The sequence below is a fragment of the Neofelis nebulosa genome, chromosome 2 (genome assembly GCF_028018385.1).
Source record: "Neofelis nebulosa isolate mNeoNeb1 chromosome 2, mNeoNeb1.pri, whole genome shotgun sequence".
Lineage (NCBI taxonomy): Eukaryota > Metazoa > Chordata > Mammalia > Carnivora > Felidae > Neofelis > Neofelis nebulosa.
Window position 1 is genome coordinate 59,541,809 of NC_080783.1, and position 23,350 is coordinate 59,565,158.

The following is a 23,350-nucleotide window of genomic DNA, read 5'->3' on the forward strand; positions in this document are numbered from 1 at the left end:
TTCTGTTTCATAATGCTGGACCAATCCAATGCACCCAACATCCCACAACTCAGGAGATTTCTTCTACTCATTGGGCTCTTCTGTGTCCTGTTGGTTTGTTTGGTGGCTGGAACAGTCACGGGTTGGAAAGCCTTTTGGGAAGAAATCAGAGGCTATGGATTTGCTCTTGTTCAGGAAGTTTTAAAGGTTGTACTGATCCTCTAATATGAAACGTGGAAAAGGATGGAAAGCACCAGAAAAAGAAGCATCTCTGAAAAGGAAGAAAGCATACCATCGCTTGGACTAGATGTTTTGATATTGAAGAGCCAGGCTTGTTAATGTTTCTTCCTGCTGACCTATACTGACAAACCAATAACAGTTGAGAAAAAAGTTTCTCGTTCCTTAAAGAAAATATATTCCATTTCTAAAACTGTAATACTGAATAAAGTGATTTTTCTTTTACAATGCCCTGTTTTCTCCTTTTTGGAGAAAACACTTCTAAGTTTCAGGATTTCATGTAAAATCAGGAAGCAAGATCCCATAAGCTGAGAAGTCTGGACCGCTGATGGTGTTTCCCTATGCTGCTTTGCCTTTAAACAGACTGGGAACAGTACATTATTGCAGATATGTATGTAAGATGGTTTCCTGAACAGTAAGATGTAGGGAAGGAGTAAAAGTAAATAATTTTTCTAATTAAAAAAAATTACTTTTGAACATAGCAATAAAAACCTAAGCATTTCTCCATTCCTTGCCTAACTTCTTCCTTAATGTCACTTGAACTGGTTGTACCAAACATTGGAGGTCTTTCTTTCTTTTTTAAAAAACGTTTATTTATCTTTGAGAGAGAGAGCCGAGCTCAGGAGCACAAGCGGGGGAGGGGAGGAGAGAGAGGGGGACAGAGGATCCAATGCAGGCTCTGTGCTGACAGCAGAAAGCCCCATGCAGGCCTTGAACTCACAGGAGATCATGACCTGAGCCGAAGTCAGTCACTCAACCAGCTGAGCCACCCAGGTGCCCCTGGAGGCCTTTCCATTTGTTATTCGACATTATGGATTTTCCTCTAGTTTCTTGGTCCACACATCCCTCTATGAGACCCACCCTGGTCATCCTGTAATACTGTAGCCAGCCCCTGGCCTCAAACAGTGGGAGCTCCTGATCTCCTTTACCCTGCTCTGTTTTCTTCTTCTTCTTCTTCTCTCCATAGTAACTGTTACCATTAAGTAATATTTTTGAGTTGTCTTTTAAGTTTACCGCACGATCCTCCTGATGACTACAGCGCATGCTCCTTGAAGGCAGGTGTCTTCGTCTTGTTCTGTGACCTAATCCAGGTGTCTAGAGCAGTTCTGGGCACTTAGTAGAAGCTCCATTCAGATTTTTGGAATAAAAAGAGGCATTGTCTCAAGTGGGCTGTGACTCCCTCATAAAAAGGAAAGGGCCGTAGCCAATGTTTGGAAGATGGGCGCCATCTTGCCATAGGTGAGAGAAACAGAAAAGGCATTCCACACAGGGGAGTGACAAGCAAATGCTGCAAGATAAAAGCTAAGTCATTTGAGAGGCAGTAAGTAGGCCAATTTGGCAGTGCCAGGATGTGTGGCATTGAATGCTGGAACAAAGGGTATGGATTTCCTTTATTCTTGTGGCATAAAGGCAATGGGAGGGAAGGGAAGAGTATTTATGGAAGGGTTCTGACTTGACGAGAGTCTTTTTTTTTCTAAGTTTATTTGTTTGAATAGTATTTATACCCAATGTGTGGCTCGAACTCACAGCTGCAAGATCGAGAGTTGCATGCTCCCCTGAGCCAGCCAGGAGCTCCACAAGTGATATTTTAGAAAACTTGATCTGGAGGCGGGGTGGGGTGCCTTTTGGATGGGAATGGTTCCTTCTGAGATGTCTCCCTCAATCCCACCCCCTGCCTTCATGAGCACTCTGGGGATTTACTGTACCCCCGTTTTCACTGTGCTCTCACTACTCCAGTTTAAGCCAGAATCTGAGTCTTAAGGTGTGGAGCACATCTTCGATTTGAAGGGAGGAGGATTTGGCTCTGACTGCTCTCCTTTCTCTAGGTGAAGTCAGGGGACGCAATGGCCATGGCCTCTGGCTAGAAATGGCATGTGGCACTTGGAATGCTTCCTCCCGCTTCTCCCTCCTCAAATTTGTGTCACTGCCCCCCAAAGGGATGAATGAATGCTTGAGATTTCCCTAAGCAACAGTGAAATTCCAAAGAAGTAAAAGGCAGGGAGAACTTTGCTCCATATCAAGAACATGGACAAATTTAGAGCTGGAGGCTTATGTTACAATTGCAAGTCAAACTCCAAGTGGGGTAACCAGCCCATTAGCGCAGGCACGTGAAAACTGACTTTTCTGCCATCCCTACACACACACACGCGCACACACACACACACACACACACACACACATACATGTGTGCACACTCTCACATACACACATTCATTGGGCCCTGGAAAGATCAAGGCCAACTGCAAAGTACCCATTCCCCAAGACTCCTAATTTATATTGGGAACTAGCTATAAAGCTCCCCCTGGTCCCCCAATCTTCCCTTGCAATGATAAAGAGCATGTCACATCACACTAAATGTGACACTTAATCAAAACCCATCTTCTTTAACAAACCCTTAACCTCCAGCACATGAGAGTCACCAAGGCCAAGGGACGAGACAGGGAGCCGACTCAGGTGGCACATGCTTTGATTAAGATGATACAGATTTCCTTTTATTTCACTTTCATCAGAGTTGTAAAATTCGAATCTATCCCCTTTTTGATTTGACAACAGCACATTTCAGTAGAGGTTGACACCAAAAAAAGATCAGGACTTGTTCTCTCTTCAACCGGGAGTAGACGATAATTTCTCTGAATCCTCTTCAGTAATGATCGTCAGAGCTTCTGATCTTCCCATAAGCAAGTTTTGCAGAGAACATGGTTAAACCGAAGCACAAACCTGGCTGGCATCTGGTTCCTTTCTTAAGTGGTATCTAAATAGCCTTAATCTCTAGGCCCTGGAAAAGACCTCCCCTTCTCTGCCTCCTTTCTTGGGTCTTTTTTTTCTCAGACTTAAATCCTCAAGTGAATTCTTTTGCCAGATTTCTGGGGCAGGAAATCTACTTCCCTGCCACACAGTACTTGAGAAACTTCTGGGGGCTTCAGCAATTGTCCATTTCTGTAGCATGAGCTATGGTTTTTCTCATGACCAGTGAGGGATTTTGTTTTTAAACTGTTTAATCACTAGCTAGCTCCCAACAATACAAAGGTACTTCTACCTGGTCAATATGCATTTATTGAATCTCAGTTATGGATGATGTAGATGTTGCAAGAGAAAAAAGGCTTCCTTCTGCTTCCAAGATACTGTCAATCTTGAAGTTAAATGTGATACTGGTATATACAGTACAATGTGACAAGTGGCTGCAAGAATTCCAAAGCATGGGCAGTTCATGAATCCAGAAAGCATGAAGCATCTACTGTGTGCAGGACCCTGTTCTAGGCACTGGGATACCGCTGTGTACAAAATGGACAACATTCCTGTCTGCAAGACACTTACGTTCTAGTTGGAGCTGGGCAACATTTTCAACTTTTGTACATTCGGCTTTTGAACCACCCACACTTTCGAACTGTATACACTGACCTTCTCCATTCGCCCTTTGCAGACTGAGTTTGGACTTCCACGGACCCGCTGACAAGTGAAATGTCATAGCTACCACCTGACGCCACAACCATTGGGGCTCCAGTTCAGTCTGTGCAGTGTCAGTGCCCTTATTAGTCACTAAAAATGAAGAGACATTTAAAAAATGAAAGTGTATGTTATTGGTAAGACTTGTAATTCTCATTAACTTATGATTGAGACAAAGATGGAAACCATTAGGAAGGAAAAAAGCAAAATTAGAGAACCTATTTAAAATGTAGAAATATCAAATATTGAGTCTAACAAAGTATAAATAGGATTTTTAAAATTTATTTTGTGTTTCTGTGAGAGCAGTCTTACTTATTAAATATGTTGGCAATAACTTGGGCAGGTCTTTAGCAAGAGCACTTGCTCTATATGTGAGACCTTTCTTTCCACTCCAAAGGACTGGGTGCTCTGGTCAGTACTAAGAAAGGACAAGTATGACCACCAACAAAAACTAAAAGACAGCCTCCTGAATGGGGGAAGATATTTGCAAATGACATATCCGATAAAAGGTTAGTATCCAAAATATATAAAGAACTTACACAACTCAACGCCCCAAAGAAACCAAATAACCCAGTTAAAAATGGGCAGAGGACATGAACAGACATTTCCCCAAAGACATACAGATGGCCAACAGACACATGAAAAGATGCTCAACATCACCCATCGTCAGGGAAATGCAAATCAAAACCACAATGAGATATCACTTCACACCTGTCAGGATGGCTAAAATCAACACTACAAGGAACAACAGGTGTTGGTGAGGATATGGAGTAAAAGGAACCTTTGTGCACTGTTGAGAATGCAAACTGGTGCAGCCATTCTGGAAGACAGTATGGAGGTTCCTCAACAAATTAAAAATAGAATTACCATGTGATCCAGTAATCAAACTATTGTATTTACTCCCCCCTCCCCAATATAAAAACACTAATTTGAAGGGATACATGCACCTGATGTTTATTGCATCATTATTTGCAATAGCCAAATTATGGAAGCATCCCAAGTGTCCATCGACAGATAAATGGATAAAAAAGATGCAGTATATATATATATATATATATATATATATATATATATATATATATATATACACACACACATTGGAACACTATTCAGCCACAAAAAAATGAAATCTTGCCATTTGCAATAACATGGATGGATCTAGAGACCAAATTAAGCTAGTTAGAGAAAGACAAATACCAGATGATTTTACTCATATGTGGAATTAAAGAAAGAAAACGCATGAACAAATTAACAAAGAGGGGAAAAAAGAGACAAACCAAAAAACAGACTGTCAACTCTGGAGAACAAATTGATGGTTACCAGAATGAAATAGGTGATGGGGATTAAGAGCACACTTATTGAGCACTAATATAGGGAATCACTGAATCACTCTATTATACTCCTGAAACAAATAAACACTGTATATTAACTATGCTGGAATAAAAATGAAAAGAAAAGAAAAGAAAAGAAAGGAATGAAAGAACAGGCATGGCCCAGCACCAGTAAAGGGCACTTACTTTTTACTCAAGGACATAAGGAAAAACAGAATGCCCAGCATATTTCAAAGCAGAAGGGGGAAAATTGGTTTTCTTGTTTTTCCAGAAAGAGGAGATAAGTAATATGGCAAAGAATCTTCTCCTTCCCAAGACCAGGTTAAGGCTAAAGAGTATGGACTAACCTAGAATGAGAACACAGAAGTTGATGCCTAGGGCCAGAGCAGGGAAAGAGTAAGTGTCAGGCCTGCATTGACTTTTCTAACTGGAGGCCTTTTCCATTGCCCTTCAAAGACCGTCATTATCCCGCCCATGCCCCGCAAGGGGACTGGCATAGGATTACCCTGACACATGTCTGTGAATGAGTCAGTGCAGGATGGGACAGTGTAGAATGCGGGGGGTAGTGGGGGTGAAGGCAGCAGGAATGATCTCGAGCTGTAATAGCAAGAACTTTACCTAGTACTTAGTGGCCTGTGTCCTACTCCACCACCCACACACAGGCCCCCGAACTGCTCATGAAGCAATGCAGCACACACAGGAGGAAACCACAGCCCCCAAAGCCAGTGACAGCAGGAGCAAAGAAGGCTGCATTTGCTCTGGGAGAGGAGCTCCTTCCCGCTTCTTGCCAGGCGGAGGGGCTGAGGGTGTTGCTGCACCCCCAAAGCTCCTACGGATCATCTTGGACTGGGCCCTGTCACTTCCCTATTGTATGCAAGAGCTAACCCCTCCTGACCATGAGGAGGATGAAGAACCTCATTACAGGATTCAGTCACCACTGAGTGGGTAAACATGTGTGTTTGTTGTCCTCTGTGAGCTTTTGTGATAAAATAGTCTATACTTAAAAAATTTTTATTATAATTGTTTTTCAACATATATAGAAGTAGAGAGGGTAGTATATAGAATCCCATACACCCATCACCTAGATCTAACCATTAACATCTTACCATATCCTATAGTCTGAATGTTAATGTCCCCATGAAAATTTGTATGTTGAAACCTAACCCTGAATGTGATATTGGGAGGTGGGGCCTTTGGGAGGTGATTAAACTGCGAGGGTGGGGCCCTCATAAATGAATTAGTGCCCTTATGAAAGAGACCCTAGAGAGCTCACTCACCCCTTCCGCCACGTTAGGTTACAATGAGAAGGCACCATCTATGAACCAGGACGTGGGCTCTCATTAGACAGAATTTGCTGGCACCTCCATCTTGGATTTCCAGCCTCCAGAACTGTGAAAAATAATTTTTGATGTTTATACCCAGTTTATAGAATTCTGTTACAGGAGCCCAAATGGACTAAGACACCATCTTTGTTTCATCATGTTTTTTTCTGTTCAGTAGGCTCCATGCCCAACCTGGGGCTTGAAATCACGAACCTGAGCTCAAGACCTGAGATCAAGAGTCAGACACTCAACCAACTGAGCCACCTAGCTGTATAGCTGTGCCCATCATGATATTTTTTTCTTAAGTATTTTCAAATAAATCCCAGATGTCATATTTCACTTCCAAATACTTAGGGGTATACTTTTTAAAAGATGAGGGTCTTATATGAGAGTCTTATATAACCACAACACCATTATCACACATATAAAAATTTGTTTACATATTTATTTTTTATGTTTTTTTCCACACTTACTTATCAAAATTAACAATAAGTTCTTAAATGTTTTCTGATACCCAGTCCAAATTCACATTTTCTTGAACTATCCCAAGATGTCTCCTTACGGTTGGTACATTTGAATCAGGATCCAAACAAGGTGCACGCATTGCATCTGGTTGTTAGAGCTCTAGTTGCTTTCATCTAGAGGGTCACTTTGAAGTATTAACCAGGGGGTTGCTCTCACCCACCCACCCCCCTGGGCTTCAGTGAATCTCGCCGAGTGGACTCCGAGGGCCCTCCCAGCAGTGCAGGCGATCAGACCAGAGTGACCAGGGTCTGGAGGAAGCAGCCTTGGCCTGCAACTAGAAACACAGAGTTTCGACATTTCAGATATGAGGCATGAGATTTGGAAAACTGTACAATGAAGTTTCTGTTCCTTGACTCCAGACAAGATACAGCCTCTTCCTGGAGGACAGAGAGAGAAGATGGACCCCAGGAAAGAAGCAGACCCGAGAAAGAGTGCACTCCACCCACCATGGGCCTAGGCAAAGGGGCTCCGTTTGCAGCTTGTGCTGAGGAGCTGGGCAGTCAGCCTCCTCAGGGTCCTCTGGTGAGCCCTGCTCCTGATCGGCTCCTTTTGTTTGTTCAGTGGGTGGGGTGCTCATCTCTTCCAGGAGGACTTTGCAGCCAAGGGTCCACAGCACAGGGAAGCTCCCTCACAGGAAGTGGGGCCCTGGCTACCCAGAGGGTTGGTGGTGCTTGGAAGGAAGCCCCTCCTACCCCCCACTCTCTCCCCATCTGGCCGACACCGTGTTGAGGTCATCCCCGCCGCTGGGCCGGGTGACACATACCCTCTTCTGCATCTCTGTAGGGCTGCCTGGTCAACAGCATACTCTCGTGCTCCCTCTGAGAGTTGAGCCATATGCTAGGTTGATTTCTTCCAAATTTGAAACTTTGATCAAAGAATAGCGTTTCTTATATGGGAGGAGAGTGCCTGAAGCCTCAGCTTTGCCCCCCCGGCACTGTATTCCAGCTTAAACTGTGCCCTGAACCTCCTGGACCAGAACTAACCATGTTGGTGAACCCCTAGAGAAGCGGCCCCCGAGACCCTGGAGACAGAGTGGAGAGGGTGTGAGCCAACACCCAGATGACAGCTGTGCTCTTGGCCTTCCGGAGTACTGGCTGCCTTCTGTTTGTGCCTGCGTGAAAACTTGTTCCTCGGGAGCATATGGGGGGGTGGGGTGGGGGGGACATTCATTTTCTTTGATGACCTAGTCGGTGCTCTTTGGGCTCTCGTCCTGTATTGGCTTTGGTGGCAGTGGCTCTGGGAAGGCTGTGCCCTGCGGGAGGCTTCCTGCAGGACCCCAGAGGTCCTGATTGTACCAGGATGGTGAGGTCTTGGAGAAGGTGCTGCTTTGCTGGCCTCCACGTGTAGCTCCGAGATCTTGGCAGCTGGCAATCTGGTCTGCATCTGATCGATTTTATCTGCAAAGTATTCAGAAAATTTCTCCCCCAAAGAACATGCTGACCCCCTGAAGGAGGGAATGCAGTGTGGGTCGCTTGTTTGAAGACATTCTCAGTTTTGATGAGGCTTGTGCAGAGACCCAAGATAAGCCTCAGAACACGAGCCAAGCGGGTGGGGGAAAGGCTCCTCTGGTGACACTCCACATCTTCCCCTGCCTTCCATTTTACGTGTTTACCAATTGTGAAAGCAAATCCAGCTGTTGGGAGGAATTGCTTCCAGATGACATTATGGGAAAGGAAAACACACTTTGTAAAAAAGCTGCAGAATAAAAAGCAGAACATGTATGCTTTGTGGGCCAGGATTTCATATGGACTATTTCCTGATATTGTGCAATAAGCCAGCTCCTAGGGTAATAATAAGAACAGTGCAAATGTTCCCTGCACCAGAGTCAGGAGACCAGAGCTGGGACTGGACTTGGCAGAACTTGGGGAAAATCACTTGACCTCCCTAGGCCACCATATTTTTCTCCCTCGCAGGAACCGCTCCCCACCTCACTGGAGATCCCTGTGAAAGCCTCAGAAAACATCTTCTGCATGTCAAGTGATGTGCGAGAACCAGAAGAAAGCAAGGACATTTTGCTTTTGGAAATGGGATGCGTTTCTCAGCCCCCCAGCACAGAAATTTGCTGTGTTGGCTTTCTCAAAGATTTTAGAAGCTCTCTAATGAGCTGGAATTAAAGTGTCCCTTTACTAATTTGGTTTTACAGGTCACTGGATAAAACCTACTTAGAGTGGTTTGGAAGAGGATTAGGACATTTGCGTCTCTTCCAAGTTGACTTTCCAGGCAGGGTCAGTCAGCAGCTGGAGACTCCCTTGGCTAGGGGCCAGAGCTCTTTTGTAAGCTACAAGTTTGTAAGGGCCTGGTGAGCACACTGTAACTCTATTATCCAAGAAATGGACAGTTTGCAGGGAAATGAAAATGTAAATGTATAAAAACAAGGCACACATTCCTGAGTCGGGCTGCCTACAAGAAGGCCAGCACTGCAGTTCGCCAGGGCGAAGCAAACATTTGAGACCACCGAGCCACCCTCCAGACTCCTCCTGGGGCAGTACGGACATCAGTAGCTCCAGAATTGCCTTATGCTCGGGAAATTTCCATAGACTAGGACTGTGGCTATGGAAATTAAAATTAAATACGATTTAAAATGGTTTCTCAGTCCTACCAGCCACATTTCGAGTGCTCAATAGCCACATGCGATGAGTGATTACTGTGTGAGACAGTACGGATAAAATGAACATCCACTCATTTATCCAACAGATATTTATTTACAGAGTGTCATGGCAGCGAAGGGAGTGCTTAACATTTCTGCCCTCATAGAGTTTATGTTCTAAAGGGGAAGATAAACAATGGACAATAAATATAGTAACTTTTTCCATCAGTTGTGATCCCAGCAGGAAACAGATGACTTAGTCAATTGAGTAATCGAGACAAGTTTCATGAGAGGATTTACCAAGATGTGGGCGGACTTCAGGGTTTGAGACTTTGAGAGTTTCTCTTTGAGAAAGAGAAAACGGAGTTGCACCCGAGAACTACCCACTGTGGGGGAATCAGTGCCCACACATGAGTCTAACAGGGCAAGAGAAGGGACAGTCACCAGAACCCAGTGAGAACTCTGGGTGGGGGCTGTGGCCTCTGCTAGAGGGACCTGGCCAGGCCAGGCCAGGCACCCCAGGTGGGGTGGGAGCCTCAGGACTGGACCCCATTCTCCTTTATTCTCAGAGCTCCTGCCTGTGCCCCGCACTGGCTGGCCCCCAGGTGAGCCGCAGGCAGGGAGTCCCCTGGGGCACAGAGCAGAGTGGAAAAGAGTGGAGAGGAATCTGGACAGACAAACAGCATTAGCACAATCATGCAGTATATTAAAAGGCAATAGGCACAGGAGGAAGAGAGGCAGCTAAGAGGCACCAGAACTGATGGGGCAGGGTAGCCAAGTAAAACAAACGGCCTGAAGTGCAGACTCCCCTTCCTTTGCTCTCCCACCACCCCTCTCTTTCCTGTCACAGCTAATCATGTCCCCTCCTCGGAGTCCTGCTATCATCTCTGTGCTGCTTCCCTGCCACTTGTCACATCCCTTCCCTCTGGGCACCCTCACAAGGTCCCTGGAGCCAAAGCAGGGCAGCTCTGGCTAACTTTCAGTGAGTCTCTGTGCTCTGTTTACTTCGAAAGCACAGGTGGGGCAATTTTTTAATTTTTACTTTTTCCTCACTCATACCTTTTTTCTGTTCTTGGAATTCAGTCCAGAATATCACGTTGTATTTACTTGTCATGTCTCCTGAGTGTTCTCCAGTCTGTGACAGTTTCTCAGGCTTCCCTTGTCTTTCATGACCTTGACACTTTTGAAGAGCATTGGTCAGGTACTTTGTAAAATGTGCCTCAGTTTGGGTTTGTCTGCTGCTTTCTCATGACTGGACTGGGGTGTGAATTGTTGGGAAGAAGACCACACAGGGGAAGTGCCTTTCTCAAGACACTGAATCAGGGGGTTCGTGATATGAGTACAACGCTACAGCTGATGTTAACCTTGACCACTTGGTTAAGGTGGTACCTGTCAGGTTTTGCAACAGTAAGGTTACTACTTTTCTTAAAGATTTTTTTTAATGTTTATTTTTGAGAAAGAGAGAGACAGAGCGTGCAGCATGTGCAGGGGAAGGGCAGAGAGAGAGGGAGACAGAGGATCCTAAGCGGGCTCTGCACTGATAGCACAGAGACCGATGAAGGACTTGAACCCATGAACCGTGAGATCATGCCCTGAGCTGGAGCTGGACGCTTAACTGACTGAGCCACCAGGTGCTCCAAGTTACTAACTTTCTTTGTTACCAGTAAGTCACTAAATCCAGCCCACACTCCGGGGAAAAGGAATGAAACTCCTATTCTAGAGGAAGGAGTATCAACGAATTTGTGGATATATGTGAAAAACACCACAGTAATTATTATTTTTGGGTAGATAATCTGGGGCGATACAAAGATCGCGTTTCTCCTTAAAGCCTCACCCACCAACTTTCACATTCCTCAGAGGATCTTGCCTGCCACCATTATTACCACAGGGCTCTAAGGCGATTTTGTACTTTCCCCATTCCTTCTACATTTACAATTTGGAATCCTTCTTTAAGGACAGTTTTTCTCTTCTAAGGACAGTTTTTCTCTTCTACTCATTTATTTATTCGGTCATTTATTTTTTATCAGTATGGACTCATGGGTGTTTGTTTTTTCTTTGACTTATAATCTAATACTATTGGTATGTATTCATTCAGTGCTCAAAACGTTCCAGGTTTGGTCACTGGGAACTTCTTCCAGTTTGCCCCTGTGTCCTCCTGACACGCCTTCATCCTTTTTGTGTTTTGCTTTGTTGTGAGCACGACTTTACTTTCTGTCAGTGTAAAATGCCCCAAGCTCACCCCGTGTTTTCAGCCCCAGCCGTAGAATCTGCCATTTCTCCAGAGGGCCTCCCAGGGCATTTTTAATTTCTTTGCTGATATGCTGATGACTTTATTAAGGGCATAATGTGCTGCCAGATTCAGAATCCTATCCTTACAGGCAACTGTCACAGTGGGAAAGAATCTGACAGATCCATTGTTCCCGACCTGGCACCGAATAGTTTTGTCACCTTGGGCACATAACTATGTAAGCCTCGGTATTCTCTTCTGTAAAATGGGGAATAATAATTGTACTTCCTTATGGGGTGAGAGCATTAAATGTGAGAATGCACGTCAAACAGTTCACATGCCTGTCCTAACTATCCAATAAATGTTTTTTGGTGATAATGAAGATGCTGCTGTTCCTGATACAGGTGACTGGTTTTAAGGGAAGACTGCCTGGCTTTGTAACTCTAATAAAACTCTCTGCCTCAGTTTCTCATCAGTAAAATGGGGATAATAACAATAGCGATCTCATAGAGCTTTTGTTGGATTAAATGAGTCCCAACACACAAAGTCAATACACACTCAGAACAGAGCCTAGTAAGCCCGTGTTGTTTTTCTTTAAATTTTTTAAATGTTTATTTACTTTTGAGAGAGACAGAGCATGAGCGGGGGAGGGGCAGAGAGAGAGGGAGACACAGAATCCGAAGCAGGCTCCAGGCTCCTGGCTTGTCAGCACAGAGCCTGACGTGGGGCTCAAACCCACAAACTGTGAGATCATGACCTGAGCCGAAGTTGGACGCTTAACTGTCTGAGCCACCCAGGCGCCCCCTGTTTTTTTAATTATTACTATTGTAGACTAAATGTCTAGTTCCTTTGGTGTTATCCTCCCGATGGCTGGTAGGTAGGCCAAGAATTAGGGCATAAAAATTAAACGATATAGTTAAAAAAAAAAAAAACCCAACTACGAAATGTAAAGATAAAAGATGGTTAACATCATGTGGTTATCATCCTTAAAAGGAGAACAGCCAAATTCAAATTCATAACTAGTTTGATCACCGTCATGTGCTGCTGACATTTCCTCCTCTGAGGTGTTGACAAATGGCTGAGAAAGAATTACTCAATTCACATTTGCCTCACACTGATGCATGAGGCCCAAATGGCCCACGGCTTTGGGGAAACTCTTTGTAAATCCATCAAATTTGGCCATTAAAAAATGATAACTATGATCAGCCGATGCTGAGGGACCCATTTTGTGGAAAAAAGAAATGAAACCAACACAGTTAGTGACACAATAATTAGGACGCAGGGGAGACTGCTGACAATTTGGAGATGTTTTCTTGGAGAAAATATCAAATGACTTTCAGTTTGCAGGACATTAATAGATAATTAAATTGACAATTTATTGTCGCAGAGTGACAGTTGTTCCCTTCTCCTCTGTGCACATGAGTCAAGCATCTAAAGGCAATTCTTGCCCTATCTTAATTGCGGGATAGAGTGCCATGAAAAGTCCTTCCCTCCCGCTGAAAACCCCAATACATTTCCTTGTTAAGAACGTTAGGATTTTCTCACTATTGGCCTCAAAGTGTGGCCAAAACTACACCAGGATGGGTTATTATTAATTCAATTTTTTTTTTTGTTTTAATAAACTTATGTTTGAAAACCATGAGTGCCCAAGTTAGCCTCATCCTCACCAACGGTAACATGGGGCCGTGGACTCTGATGATGATGAGAAATGTCAGTTGACCTCAGCCAACATCTAGGTGGGGTCTCTCCTCCCTACAAAAAAAAACCCACTTGTGACCTGGCTGGGAACAGAAGCGGAATGGACAAGGGCCTGTAGGAGAAAACCAGGCTCTCCTCGTTGAGGCTATTTTCTCCAAAATAAGACAATGACACTGGCAGCAACCTTAAGGGATACATGTGTGTTCATTGTTGACAGACATTAGCATTCCTGAGGTCCAAGGATGAGAGACAAGGTGGCTTAGAGAAGTGACGGTGAAGATGTTCAGTGGGTCCACAAGGTAGAGGCAGGCAGTGGGACCTGTAAAGCCATCTCAAGCACACTGTGGTGGGGGCTCACTGGATCAGGAGGGGTCCTCTAGAGCCTGTTCTGGTGATGTGGCAGTCTGCACTACTCTCTGCTTTGGTCGCTGCCCAATGCAAGGAAAATGGGTCTGAGTAAAGGCTTAAGGCTGACAAAGATGCTGAGTTGCAAACATCTGGATTCCATCAACATGAGCACAATACTAACAGTCTTTACTGGAGCAGAGCATGCAAGGAGTAAAGCAGGGACAAGTGAGGCTAGAGAGGGGTCGGTTGTGGAGGGCCCTGTGGGCAAGGTGAGGTATTTCCAACTTTATCCTAATAAAGTCCAGATAAAAGATGAACTAAACTAAGGTCGTTTGTTGAGAGGGTGGAGAAGAGATAACAAGCTGCTAAGTTCAAACTTGATGGCTGACCTGATGTAGGGGCTGTAGGAAGAAGAGGAGCTTATGATAACCCCTGGGTATCTAGCATAGGTAACAGATATCATAGCCAACGACAGGAATAGAGGAGGAAGAGTGGGATTCGGGGTAAAGGTGATGAATTCTGTTATTTTTTTTAAAAGATTTTATTTTTAAGTAATCTCTGCACCCAACGTGGGACTCGAACTCACAACCCCAAGATCAAGAGTCACATGTGCTACCGACTGAGCCAGCCAGGTGCCCCATATTCTGTTATCACATGATGAGTTGGAGGCATCTGTGGGATCCTATTTGGAGACATCTGGTCTTTGGACACACTGACCTAGAGTTCAGGACAGAGGGATGGGCCTGAGCAACAGATTTGAGAGTCCCAGTGTCCATATGATAATATAAGCTGTGGGCACAAATAACCTCTTCAGGGAGAAGAGAAGGAAAGGAAAGGTTAACTTAATAACACAAGGAAGGAGAGAGCGGATCCCATGAAGGAGAGTGAGAAATAGCAGTCAGAAAACTAGTGGAGACCAATGTAATCAATTGTTAATTTGTTTCTCCTTGAAGTAATCTCAGCCAAACTAGCCGGACAGTATTTGGGTCCCTCTGTGGTAACCCTTCAGCAACTTGGTTCAGAACTCCATCCCTTAAAAAGCAAACAAAAAAACTACAGTTGGGTGAGATGTTTGGCAAAAACAAATGCAAAGTGTATTGGGTAGCAGTTTTGAAACAATTGGTAATCATATAAATATAATTACGTTTATAGGGGTGCCTGGGTGGCCTAGTTGGTTAAGCATCCGACTCTTGGTTTGGGCTCAGGTCATGATCTGAAGGTGCATGAGTTGGAACCCCACGTCAGGCTCTGTGCTGACAGGCACATTGCCTGCTCTCTCTCCTCTCTGCCCCTCCCCCACTCGCTCTGTCTCTCTCAGAATAAATAAAAAACATTAAAAATATAAATATAGTATGTGTGTACCAGAATTCCTCCCCAAACTCAAGTATTTTGAGAACCTAGAGGGAGTGAGATTATAAAACAGCATTTCAAATTCAGCAAATATGCATGTTCCCCTCATCATTTCTATTCTATTTGCTTTACTTTGGAAAATTTAGTGTTTTGCTACCAAGGTAAAGCCAAGATTCTGTTGTTGTTTTTTTGATGGGTAAACCAAGGTACTGGATCCTGATGACTTATTCACATAGGTTATTAAAATCAAAACAGTAATAAGATCATCACATATTATGCCCATTATCAATATTTTTCTATGTTATGAAGACTGAATATCACTTACCTGGCACTCATACTTCCTTTATTGATAGTAGTTATAAAACAATGTCTCTCAAGCCTCTTGTGTTCTTATCACACTATGGAATAATTTTTGGTGACATGGCAGCCCAGAAGTTACGAACTGGCAGCCCGTGGGGTGAGTTTTGATGGTCCTGCAAGTGTGTTTTAAAAGCCTGATCTAGCTGACAACATTCGGAAGTCAGGGGATTTCACATAACAGTTCAGATGTCTGGCTTCTCTTGAAGGACTGGGTCAACAATCAGCGTCTGCTTCACAGTGGCTCTGTCTGCAGACCACGCCTGTCTTCTCCCATTCTGCACTCCCAGACTCTCACCTTTCTATTCCCCATCTCTTCCCTGTAGGCATCTGCGTATGAGACCAGATCCCTCTGCTCTAGGCCAACCGACAGCTGCTCAAGGTGAATGGCCAGCACCGGTCATCGCTTCATTGTTTGTGTGCGTCTCCTCCTGCCATTGGAACTCCTTAAGGGCTGAAGTTTTTACTTGCTTCCTGTGCTTGTGTGCCGACCGTGCTGTGCTAGGCCTGGCACACAGGCCCTCAATAAAAGTTAGGTTAATGAATCTATGAGGTTTTAATTCTTTGCAAGCAGTTGGCTACAGATGAAGAAGGGGAAATTGCAATGATTTGCCTGAGGTCCCAAAGCTTAGAAATCCCGGGTATGAGAGTAGTCCAATCGGCCTGTGATGAAGATGTGAATAAAGAACAGGCTTGGTGTTCGGGTGCATTTCTTGACAGATCCATCAGGCCTCACGTGCAGATTCCTGGGAATCTCTTTTGAGTCACAATGTGCATTCAAAGGCTCTGAGGGATTGTGTAGTAAAACACACAACTTGTTTTATTTGGTTCAGCTGAATGATTTCCTAGTCTTCATCTACTTTTTCACTATTTTTACACTCCGTCTTTGATTCATAACATCCCCTCAGAGGTACTAAATGGCAAGCAATTTTTTTTTTTTTTTTAATGAAGGTAAAATACAAGTATCCTGGTTGAGACGATTTTGCAAGAATTTTGTGACAGTCCCATAGCTCCCTGGGATCTTCTTCAAAGTATGGCTAAAACCATGTTGGGAAATGCGGCTTTCACTGTGGTGTTCTTAGAAGTCAAGGTTAAACTATCTTGTTTCTTTTTCTCCTTGGACTGGGCCGTAAATCTCTGAAGATACAATACCTTAAATTTGTATGGCAATTTATAGTTTACATTGTCACATGCATCAATCTGCTTTTCCTTACAATAACATTGAGGGTAGGGCTTATTATTATTCCATTTTATAGGCAAATGGTCTCAAAGAGCTTCCCTGACTTGTCCAAGGCCTAAAACTAGCTAGAGGTAATGCCAAGATAAGCCAATCTTTTTATTCTCCGTCTGACCATCTTTTTGTAGTTCCATCCGACTCTCTTCCTCGAGCACATCCTTTTGCTTTTTCGTCAAGTCAGAACGTTGGCTCTAAATTCCTAAGATTTGGGGTTGTGATCCCCTCACCTAAACCTAAAATACTGGCTCCTCTGTTCTCAGTGAAGTCTTGAGGGCCACCAAGGAAAGGCGCTAAAGATGCTAAAGAAGGTTCTAGCACCTCGAAGGCCTGGAGGGCGCACGCAGGGAAGTCAAGGGGGCTCCCCTTGAAGAGGCCCAGGACGCAGGATCCCCTTGAAGAGGCCCAGGCCGCAGGAGACGCAGGTCTGGCCCCGGACTTTTGCTCTTTCACCCCAAATCTTGCCCACTCTCCACCGCGCCTCAGGGCCACAACCCCTTCTGCGTCCGAACATTTCCTCTCAGGAGCTGCGACCTTGCCTTACTTCCCCCGGCGCTAAGGAAGGAGCCACCGTGTGAAAAGCTTAATTTGCTGAAAGAGCCTCGTGGAAACCCCCTTGCGCGCCTTTAACCTGCTGCGCGGGTGTCGCAGGCTCAGCGCCGGGTGTTTGCTGAGTCTGGGTCCAGAAGTGCTGGGACGCAGGCGGGCTGGCGGCCGGGGCCTCAACTTCCACAGCTTCCAGCAACCGGGGGGGGGAGGGAAGGGGTCGGTTCCTCGGCGGGAGGTGGGGGGGTGGGAGGGAAGGAGGGGGGGGCCCTCCCGGCCGAGCGCGGGGGAGGAGCAAGGGGCAGCGCTCGGGTGGGAGAGGGGAAGGAGAACCGAGTAGGGAGAGGGTGGCAGGGGACGGGGTGGGCGCGGAGAGGGGGGAGGGCGGAGCGGGAGGGACGGCGGGGGAGGCAGGGGCTCTGGGGGCGGCGCGCCCGCGGGCGGGGCGCGGCAGCGGGTGGCTGTGACCGGCCCGCGCCGGCCGTGCCGGGGCCAAGGCGCCTGAAGCCGGGCGCTGGGAAGGAGTACGGGGTTGGGGGGGGGGGGGGGTGGCTGGCGAGCCGTTCCTGACGTCGGAGGGGGCGTAGAGTTCTCTTTCCCGCGCTGGTCGCCGCCGCCTGGATGCCCGCCGGGCTGGGCCCGAGCGTCCGGGTTGGGGGGGGGGGGGGGGGCGTTGGCCGCCAGGGGCTCAGCGGAAGTCGGGGCAGAGACCTGGAAGGAGGGGCGGCTGGTGGAGGGCCCGCCGGGGCCCATTCAGATTTGCTCTTGCGGCTCAGTTAAGTGTGGATTTAAGAGTGGAGCGCAGGCACTCTGTGCTCTCGGGGGAAGGCGGCGGCCAAGAGTGCATCGCGCTGCGGGTGCTCAGATCTGAAGGGCGGGAGCTCGGTGGTCGGGGTTCCAGTGCGACTCCTGCGGGAGTCCTCAACCAAGCCGGGGCTCCCGGTGCTGAACCAGAGGTCTTCGTTTCTGTGGGCCCCACGTTGGAAACTTGAAGTCGTGAGGGGCTCTCTCTTCCAGGCAGAAGGTGTGTGTGAATGCGAGCGTGTGCCGAGGTACGTGAGCAGCAGTGAGTGTCCGTGGAGAATGAGGATCTTTATTCCAAGAACCCCAGCTCGCCAGACCTTTAGGGAGGGGTGGGGTGAAGGGTTAGGGCTACCTGAAGGTGAGGCAGCTTGTCCGACTTCAGGATGGCAGGAAATCCCCAGGGAAGTCCCGTCTTCCAATATGACCGGAGGGCTGAGCATCTTAATGGCAGACCAAGGCCTCTAGCCTCCGTTCCGGTCCTGCCCGAGGAAGAGATCACCTAATGACAAATACTCCATTTGTTTACCTCTTCTCCTCTGCTCCCTACCATAGACTGCAAGCTCATACTTTGCTTTCTGCTAACACTTGATTGGATGTTTCCCCCTCTTCTTGGACTCTCCAGTCTCTCTTAAGCCTTTGGACATCGCATAGAAGGCAGTGTTAAGAGCCCAACTTTGGAGACAGACTGAGATATTAGCTCTATGATCTGAGGCAAATTACGTGCCTCCTCGCACTGCAGTGTCCACTGCTGTAAAAGGGAGAGAATAGTAGTACTCACCTCCCAAAGTTCACCGGAGGATTAAATGAAATGATTCATGTAGAATGTATCTAGTCTTATTTGTTGAAGCCAGGAGCACCCACTTACTCTTAAGCTACCTTTGGTATCCCCCCTTCTGTACCTCTTTACTTTGCCACCTAATTAAACAGGGGGTCGCTTGACATGTTTTCTTTGTGTACAGAAGGTTTGTTTCTTCAATCTGCTTTTTAATTTCTTTAAACATAGTCACTTTTATTTCTGTCTGTACTCAGTGTCATCAGTTTGATACATTGCACAGAGCTTGTGTTCAATAAACATTTTTTGATTGATGAATAGAATCTCACTGATATTATGTTCTAGAGAGAGGTCTTTCTAGAAAGTTTGAAGTTATGGGAAAGGAAAACTCTTCATGGGGCAGGGTAAATAGAAGAAAACTTGATAGGTGAACTTATCTTGTTAGATTAGGGCGGTAAAAATGTATCATGTATAGTAATCTCAGCTATATAAAGAAGACTGCAAAAAAGACAATTGGAAGCAAATGCATCAAATGTTAGAGTTGATACCATGGTGAAGTAGGATTATGAGAGAGAGAGAGAGAGAGAGAGTGTGTGTGTGTGTGTGTGTTTTCTCTTGCTTTATACTTTTTAGACCTTTGCAACTTTTCTACAGTCAGTATGTATTACACCATTACTCAGGAAAATTACTTTAATTATGTAATTTAAGTAATAAAAGTGATCATATTTTGGACATTTACAGGTGGAGGGACATACCTGAGAGTAAAACAATGGTTTTCCTCAATTTTTTTTCCCAGACCAGATCAGTCTTTACTGATTTGTGCGAGAAAATCAACTTACCAGTTTGAGAGGTGGAAACATTTTCTTTTTCAGTGACCAGAATACTTGTCTTGACTATTTAGGAGGACTTCCTTTGAAGTGTCAAGATCCCAAACAGGGAGCCAAAATTATAGAAAGGTTCATATTAAATCCAGAGTCAAGGCAAAGTGAATAGAATGGTTGTAACAGCCTACTGAACTTTGACCTTGCCAGTGATTTTCTTTTTGAGCTTAAAAATGTAACAGTGCCATCCTGCTTGTATTACTGTAACCCTTTTTCCTTTAAAGTTTATTTATTTTTGAGAAAGAGAGCACGCGCGCGCGCGCGCGCGCACACACACACACACACACACAAGCACATGGGGGAGGGGCACAGGGACAGAGGGAGAGAGAATCTGAAGCAGGTTCCGTGAGGAGCCCAACTTGGGTCAGATCTCCTTATACTGGGATCATGACCTGAACCCAAATCAAGAGTCAGATGCTTAACCAACTGAGCCACCCAGGTGCCCTTATAACCTTTTTTTTTTTTAATGCCAGATTTACAATTTACTTCAAACTAAGTTGCCTTCCATTTTTATTGAAAATTAGGGCAACACCTTGACTTCTATGTGCACAGTCATTCCTTTAACAAAATTTACTAAGTACCTACCAAGTGCCAGGCGCCAGGCTGATGCTGAGAATACCAGGCAACACCTCGTTCTTATCTTCCAGGAGCTTGGCATCTAGATAATGGACATGCATATTTATAAACGATGATGTATAGGGAATTATTACGGAGGCTCTGGTAGGTCCCTGAATAGACAAACTTACAGCAGCAAGTGGCACATGAAGGAGTAACCACTTCTCGTGGGGCAAGAGGACAACAAGAAGGAGGAGGCAGGAAAGCATCATAGAAAACTAGTTATCTGGGCTGATTATGAGTCTTTAGCTTATAAGTGGTTAGTCCTTCCTGATGTGAGACAATGATTTTTTTCTGTACTTTGCTCTGATCATGTTGTTTTATACTCTAGCCATCTGATTACATTCTCCGATACATTAATGGTATGCTTTGTCATTCCTTCCTTTGTTGATAGGTGCAGTGAGTTTATAAACATTCAAATTCTATTCCATCATATTCTACGGACTGGCCAAAATTTAAAAATATGTAAGTCCTTTTTTCATGTATGATTTAGACTTCTAAGACAACTTAAACCTTAAACTTTTTATTTGTACTTAAAACATATAATTGTACCTTCATTTCCCAGTTTTTAGGTGTGGGGCTCACTGTGTGGGTTTCCTGATTGGAAATGCTCCTTGTTTTTCTTGCATAAGCCCCACTCTTGATACCTTGGGTTTAGGATTGCCAACCTTTGTTTTTCTATAGTGGGAGAGAGAGTTTAAAGACACTTGTAAACAATATTAGTGTGGAGTTGTTTTAGGCTTTATAATTTCTTTCCTCATTTTTTAGTTTTCTAGCTTGCAACTAATTTGACATCAGTTTTTGTTATTTATTTTTTAGTGACCTGCCTTTATAGTCTTTTCAAAGTGTTCAACTTCATTTTTACATTATTTTTCATGTCTGGCTTTAAAATTTACTTGTTTTGGGTTTTCTTTTTTTGCACTCATGTTTCACTTTTGATGCCATAAATATAAACACATTTTAGAATAAATAACTGATTTTAAGCATACAATATAACTGTTCTGTACTGTTTCATTTTAAAAATGCCAGTCATGACTCAGTGAATTTATGTCAACCCAGTAAATTGATATGAAGACTTACACTTTGAAAAATACTGTGATAAAGAGTAGCCTGCTAACATTCAGTGCACCTGGCATCATTGGGGGTTAAAGAGAGTTAGAGAGCAAAGGTAATCCAGTAAGTTGGTTAAGTAATGTTCCATTAAGAGAGCTTCTCCTGTATTCAGATTTAGTTGTATTAAATTTCTGGGTCAACCACTAGGGTTTGCAAATTTCATTGCATTCAAGTTTTGGCGCCTCTGTTTTGAGTTAATGTCTGAGGCCTCTAAGAACCTCCACTTACGCCTTAGCCTTGCGTTCTCTCCAGAGGGAGAAAGATATTTGATGGAATCAGAAAAGGATATGCAAGCAAGAATATTTGTTTAAGTTGAAATCAAGACCTTTCTTCTCCTCCATGAAGGCTCCAAGTTACAAAAGATATTGGGGGCTATCCTGCCACAGAGCATAGGAAAGACAGGTGGATATTTTCCTGGGTTGATAGCTCTAGCTACCTTGTTGTGCAAACTAGCTTTCAGAAGTTAACTCCTTTTCAAAATGCCTGTTGTTCAAGAAAGATGGGGCCAGTGATAGAATGGACTAACTGTGGTAAAATATCTGGGAATCTCCACCTGTGCCTTAGGTACCTCAATTCCATTTTTAATGAGGGCATGCTGTATAACATACTTCATATCTGCGGATGTCAGGCCCGGAACCTTAGAAGTAGGTTGGGTGTGTAGATTGCCGAGAAACAGGACTGGTGGAGGATGTTCACTAGGCACATCTCCTGACATTATTAGCTGTTTTTTGAACCTTCCAAAATGGATAGAGTTAGAGAGATTGCAGTTATAGAGAGGATACATTAATGTCAGAGAGAGAAGTCAACCAATTCTGCAAACTGGGCCCAATGACTGCTCGTCACTATTGTGTAGTTCCCCAAATTCACATTGTCAATATAACCAGAGTGACCAGGCTCTCAGGGACCGAGTCATGCTAGCCAGACTCACTGAAGACTCTTGAAAGAACGGAATATCAGTTCACAATGGAGATACTCATCTCTAGTGACCAAGAGAGGATCCTCTTGGATATATGTTCTCCACGATCCTCTGCTAAATCCTGGGTACCTGGGGAACCACCCTAGTAACCAGAAAGTTGTTTAGGGATCTTAAAATCACAAAGAGAAAGGGATGGTGTTAGGGATTGAATTGTGTCCCCAACAAATTCATATGTTGAAGTCCTAACTCCCAGTACCTTGGAATGTGACTTTATTAGGAAATAGAGTCATTGCAGAAATAATTAGTTAAGATTAAGAGTAGAATGGCACCTAATCCAATATGATTAGCATCCTTATAAAAAGGATGGGATCAAATTAGGTATTATCAACTTAAATTTTTTTAGTGCTTATTTTTTGAGAGAGAGAGAAAGAGTGTGCATGGAGGAGGGGCAGAGAGAGACAGAGAGAGAGAGAGAGACAGAATACCAAGCAGGCTCCAGGCTCTAAGCTGTCATCACAGAGCCCAACATGGGGCCCGAACCCACACACCATGAGATCATGACCCGAACCAAAGTCAGACGCCCAGCTCACTGAGCCAGCCAGGTGCCCCAGCATTATCAACTTAAAATAGACTGTTATAGATATAAGTTGTCACAGATAAACCTAATGTAATCACACAGTAAAAACTGTAGTAAATACACAAAAGATAAACAGAAAGGAATGTAAGCATACCACTAGAGAAAGTCATCACACCGCAAAGGAAGAGAGCAGCAGAGGAAGAAAGAAACAGAGAGTAACTGTAAAAACAGCCAGAAAACAATTAATAAACTGGCAACCAACACATACCTATCAATAATTATTTTAAATATAGGTGGACTAAATTCTCCAATCAAAAGACAGAGTGGCTGAATGGATAAAAAAAACCAAGACCCCTCTGTGTTCTATCTGCAGGAGACTCACTTTCGGTGTAAGGACACACCCTTACATCTGAAAGTGAAGGGACGGAAGAAGATATTCCGTGCAAATGGAAACCAAAGGAAAGCTGGAATAGCTAGACTTCTGTCA

At 44.6% G+C, this 23,350-nt stretch overlaps 1 long non-coding RNA gene across 2 annotated transcripts; it reads right to left on the reverse strand.

Moving 5' to 3' along the window:
* Nucleotides 1-6,738: 6,738 nt before the first annotated feature.
* Nucleotides 6,739-17,023, reverse strand: LOC131502733 (uncharacterized). 2 transcript variants are annotated; one of them, XR_009257150.1, is made up of 2 exons: nt 15,374-17,023; nt 6,739-8,487 (listed from the first exon to the last, which is right to left on the reverse strand). It is a non-coding gene; the product is annotated as an uncharacterized LOC131502733 (long non-coding RNA). The 2 variants fall into 2 exon arrangements; XR_009257144.1 differs by having other exon boundaries at nt 6,739-8,533.
* Between the last annotated feature and the right edge of the window lie 6,327 nt (nt 17,024-23,350).